Source organism: Python bivittatus, unplaced genomic scaffold, assembly GCF_059951505.1.
Source record: "Python bivittatus isolate LINGU-HERP-01145 unplaced genomic scaffold, Pbiv_v1 ctg000020_np1212, whole genome shotgun sequence".
In the NCBI taxonomy this organism is placed as follows: Eukaryota; Metazoa; Chordata; class Lepidosauria; order Squamata; family Pythonidae; genus Python; species Python bivittatus.
This window is the reverse complement of record NW_028277030.1, coordinates 98,618,316-98,623,401: the sequence shown is the minus strand read 5'-3', so window position 1 is coordinate 98,623,401 and position 5,086 is coordinate 98,618,316. Positions and strand designations below refer to the sequence as shown.

General features: G+C 42.3%; 1 long non-coding RNA gene across 3 annotated transcripts; it reads left to right on the top strand.

Annotated features, from left to right (window-relative positions):
• The first annotated feature begins 282 nt into the window (after positions 1-282).
• On the top strand, positions 283-1,990 carry LOC148217138 (uncharacterized). 3 transcript variants are annotated; one of them, XR_015798010.1, is made up of 3 exons: positions 283-394; positions 1,479-1,617; positions 1,715-1,990. It is a non-coding gene; the product is annotated as an uncharacterized LOC148217138 (long non-coding RNA). The 3 variants fall into 3 exon arrangements; XR_015798008.1 differs by lacking the exon at positions 283-394 and adding an exon at positions 657-780; XR_015798009.1 differs by lacking the exon at positions 283-394 and adding an exon at positions 707-809.
• Positions 1,991-5,086: the final 3,096 nt, after the last annotated feature.

Genomic DNA, 5,086 nt, shown 5'->3' with positions numbered 1-5,086 from the left:
CGGTTGTTTTCAGCGAACCGTTTTTCCGGGTAACAAGAGACCCGCAGGGGCTGCTGACTTTCTCGCCTCAAAGTCAGGCCGCCCGTGCCAGCGCCAAGGCCTTTCCGAAGGCAGCTTCGCCTTCTCTAAACTAGGTGGCAGTGCCTACCCAGTTTTTATGAATGGAGCGGCAACTTGAGCGGCGCGCGCGCGCTGGGGAGGGGGAGCGAGGCGGCCCCTCCCCCGGTATTAGCATAAGGGCGGAGGAGGTTTACATGTCATTCTGCACGTTGCCTTTCAGTGATCCAGGCAGTTAACCGAAGTTGGCAGCCGCCCAGCGAGTCAGCTGCTTCCGAGCGGCGAAGGAGGCCGGGCTGAGCGAAGCGCAGCCCTGGCAGGAGCCGCCGGTTTTAAGGTGTCCTCGTAGCTCCGTCGACATCCTTGCAGAAGACGGCTCTAGGCGGCGCAAGGGCCTGTTCTAGAGCCGCGGGGGGCAAAAATAAAAATAAGTAACCCCCAAAGGGCGAAGTAGAGGAGAATAAGGCGACTAGAACTGCTATTGCAATATTTGCGCGCCATTGTGAGATTCAGTTTCTGAATTAGGGCTCCTCCTTCCGCCCTCCTGCTTCATTCAACCGGGCGGGCTATACGTTCCTTTCGCTAAAAGGTCCTGCTATTTAGGACCCATTTTTGAAGGAAAGATTCCCTCCTGTCCTCGGGATGGGATATTTTCAGCGCGTGAAAATCTGTCTCGGCTAATAGGCAATTCCCATCCCCGCTTGCTTCCCCCAGCCAGACAGGGTAACCTGTTACCTTTTAATAGCTTGAAGGTATTTCTCTGGGGGGGGGGGACATTGTTGAAAATTTGCTGTTCTGTACATCCCCGCCCCCGTTTCCCCTCAGTGAGAGCATTACCGGAGGAAAACTTTTGTTGGCCATGGTGGGGGGGAGGGAATCCCAAATCCACCTTAAGGTAACACCTTCATTAGGTTTGAAAAAGAGTATGCAAGATTTTGAGCTTTCAAGTTTCATCAAGCAAAAGTGTTAAAAATCCAGAAAAAAGGAAAAGGGGGTATTGAAAGAGGATAGGAGGAAGAAATATGGTTGGTGTTTAAGTTGTACGTATGTGCTTCAGTTCACTTTGAGCTCTATCAGATATTAAAATGGTGTGAAATTTCACAAAGGATTATTTCAGAACTTGTTGAAAGGGAGGAGCAAGCAAATTATTGTCGGTCTCCTATTTTGGGATTATGAAATCCAGTTATTAACAGACTGCAAGTTAATGCATCCCTTGGTAGGTGAGAAATGGGAAGTTAGCAGTCAGGGAATGGTGTGTGTTGTAATCAACATTTGCCTGGGGAAGATAGTGGTGTAACTTTTTATCTTCATTTGTAACAGTCTGGGGAAAGACCTTGCATACTTTCCTGATCCTTTGAAAATATGTTCAAGTGCTTTTATAATTATTACTGTGTTTCATATTCACTTGTTACTTTTCACAGATGGGGAACTAAAGCCGAGGGACATTCTTCACGTTGCCACATCATAAATTAGTGGCACAGAACTTTCCTAAGACTTGTTTAGGCCGTCTACCACACTGACTCTGGAAAACGGTCTCCAATTCTCACCTGGAGACTATGGGTCTGTAATACTTAAATGATCCATTATCACCTTTCCCAACAAGCTGTAAATTTCTGTTCTTGGTTTTTCACTAAATTCAGTTTCCTGGGCCTTGCAGGAATATAATAAGACATGCACAGAAGACATCTGGTTGACTTGGCAGTTTCAAGTGGAACATTGGCGTTTCTGATCTACCAGGAGATCCATGGGCCAGAAGGCGGGGAATGCTGAGTCTAAGAATCCTTGAAAGAGCACGTTGTAGGAGAATGAGGTCTGCTTCTGGGCAGATTATTGTTTTTCCTGTCTTTCAATTAAAATTCTCTGCTCAAGGCAACTGATTATGAAATAGTCAAGATAAAACCTTAAAATTTAAATAAAAACACATCAAAAACAATCATAGCTGCTCACCAGTTAAAAGATACTCCAGCAGTAAGATAGAATAGATTCCAAAAGCTTGCACTTTAATTCATCTTGAAGCAGTGCAGCCAGCTTGTCCAACCTATGCTTTTTGGAGGAGAAAGAAACTGGCTAAATTAGGCATTTCAATGAGAGGCAGGAGTTTACTATGAATAAAAGTCAAACTTAGGGGAATCTAAAAGTATACTGGAAGTGGTCTATCCTAAATATGTATTTGCTCCATTCTAAAGTATTTGTTTTCGGGACAGGTGAAGATCCTTATGTTCAAACAGTGGCCTCTTCTTTCCATGGCCAGGTCTTGGAAAACTAATAACATTACAGTCTTATATATTGCTCTTGGAAGAGCACAAGAAACTTACATGGCAGAATCAGCCTTGCTGAACCATTCCGGTGTGCATTTGCTCAGTGCAAAGGCAACATTTCCAGGAAATGCAGCTACATGGTCTCACAGACACCATAGCAAAAATAGAGGGTTTTTCCCCCCAAGGGGTGATGAACAGTGGATAGCAATGGCCCTATTAGAGACCACATCATTGAAGAATAGAGAACCACTGACAAATCACTGAAGAACAGAGAAAGATAATTTAATGTGTAATAGTGGATATAATGTATAGATGTCCCAGAAGAATCTGGAATCTGCTTCCATTACTTTCTTCTTGCATCACCTTAATATAAATCTCTTCTTTTTGGAGGATCCAATTTTTTTAAAAAGCAGTGCCTCCCTCTAAAAGGGGATAACTCCTGGTATAAAAGAAAGGGAGAAATGTGTGTGATGTGGCTAGATAGTTGGGCTCTGCTATGCTTTGGAGGGGAGAGGGTTTGTATAATATCTGCCAGCAACTCTTTAAACTGATCACACTTTTCCCAGGATCCCACAATAGCTGTAGGGAGAGGAAGCCATAAGATTCCAGGAAAAGATGTGGCTGCTTTAAGGAGTTGTTGGCAGGTGCTACAGGACCCCACTGCATGCATCAAAGCATCTTTTTGTCTTCAGATTGAAAGTATTACACAGCCATACAAGACACCAGCTAGCTGGATACAAAGTTGATTGCATATGAATTGTGGAGGCTTGGTTTCCTGCTCACTAGATGGAAACTTTCCAGCACTGTCATCCGGGCAATTTCTTCCCGTCTTTATCGTATGAGTAAGAGAATCTAGGGAACTTACCATACCTTTGGAAAGGCAGGACAGAAAGGCATAAAATAAAAGCAAATACTAATTGGTCATCTCTCAGTATTAGAAAAATAACATTGCCATACTTGTATAGGTTTTTGGATATTCCAGGTGCTTAATTCCTGTTATTTTTTGTAATAAAACAATCCTTTAAAATAAGTATTGTTACCATTTTCAGGTGAAAAGCCTGAGGCTTCAAGAGAATGATTTACCTAAGACCTTTTAGGAACTTTCTTTGCTCCCACTACAATCATATGCCCACACTGGTAGGAAAAAAATAATACAGTTTGTAATCAGAGACATTTGGGGGACGGAAGATGGGACTACAGTTCTTGGAGGGAGGCATTCAAGAATCTTATTTTATATTTCTCTGTCATACATAATGTGAATATTTGAGGATCAAATCAGCTCTGATGTTTGTATATCTGTCCTTTAATCATTCTGCTTGGACAGAAACAAGTAGAAGGTAGATCTTGATTCTGGTAAGTAGACCCTTTGCAACTGGAAGGGCAAAACGTAATCAGGAATTGGAGGGAATTAACCTTGAGGTTGTCCTGCACAGCATGAGAGTTAGGAAATAACTATACTGAGTCACTCATTCCATGAAGCACTTTGTAATGGCATTGTATTCATCTTGGCAATCTGTTAAGTGGGTTAGGTCAAGGGGCAATGATTTATCCAAGGCTATAATGTAAGCAACATCAAGGCTAAACTGAGGCTTTGGAGTTGGAAGTTCCACTAATAAGGCTATCATTTGGCAATCTTAGGCACACTTAGCTGGGAAAATATCTGCTTCACAAAACTCAGGGACTTTTATGATGTTGGACTGTTGGAGTGTCACAGCCATATTTTGGGCATGATTTTTAAAAGGCAGTCAAGTTAGATTCCTGGTGGACTACATAGGGACATCCATTAGTTTTTGAGATTATAATAAGGAAGTGGTTTACCACTGCCTTTTTCAGGGTGGAAGAAATATTTGCATTTCCTGGTGGTCTCCATCCATCCAAATTTGATCCTGTTTGGCTCCTCTGAGATCAGAAAAAGTCAGCTAGATGTTGCCACCTAGCTGGATTTTTTTTTTTTAAACTGCCTGGATACCATGATGCTATTTTCTTGGCAACATCACAGAAGTGATTTTCCACTGTTTTTTTTTTTTTTTGTTCCAGGATGTTTTTTGACTTTCCAGTCTAATATCCTAGGAACAGGATTGCAATGCCCATGGTTTTGATAAATGTACCCCCCCCCCGGTGTTTTTTTAGGCTGCCATTTTAAAGGAAAGGGAGAATTTTCATCCAGAGTCCTAACAGGTTGGAGAGGGTTAGCTCATCATGCACTATGATCTTCATCTTGAGCAGCATTCCTCTCATGCCTGAAATTTAGATTAAAAAAAGGATTCAAGGGATGTAAAATGAGTTTCAAATGTTTCCTGCTCAGTTTTCTATATGGTTTATTGATTTTTTATAGGATATATTCAACCATATGGGCTGTCTAAAGTGAAACCTGTCAGGCCCATAGTTTTAATTTCAGTGAGAATTAGCCCTGTGTTTCAGGAACTCCTTCTATACACAGATTGTAATGAGGCTCTGCCTTATACCTTTGTGCAAATGAACCTTCATGCATGGCATGGCTTATGCTGCAAGCAAGAGTAAGAGCTTCCTCTGGGGTGGTGCAATACAGGGGAAAAAAAGGAGGCAAGGCTTGTGCAAGTGAAAACATCTGTTTCTTAAAAGGTGGTATACATTGGAATCACTATCCAAGGAGATATGCTAAATTTAAGGTCTCTATCCCCTCAAAGGGAAAAGCTGCTTGTCACTCTGCCAAAAGCCTGATGCTGCTCATGTATCCTGCTTGACTGCCTTCATGTGGAATAAGCGGGGATTAGAGAATGAAAGGAAAACAG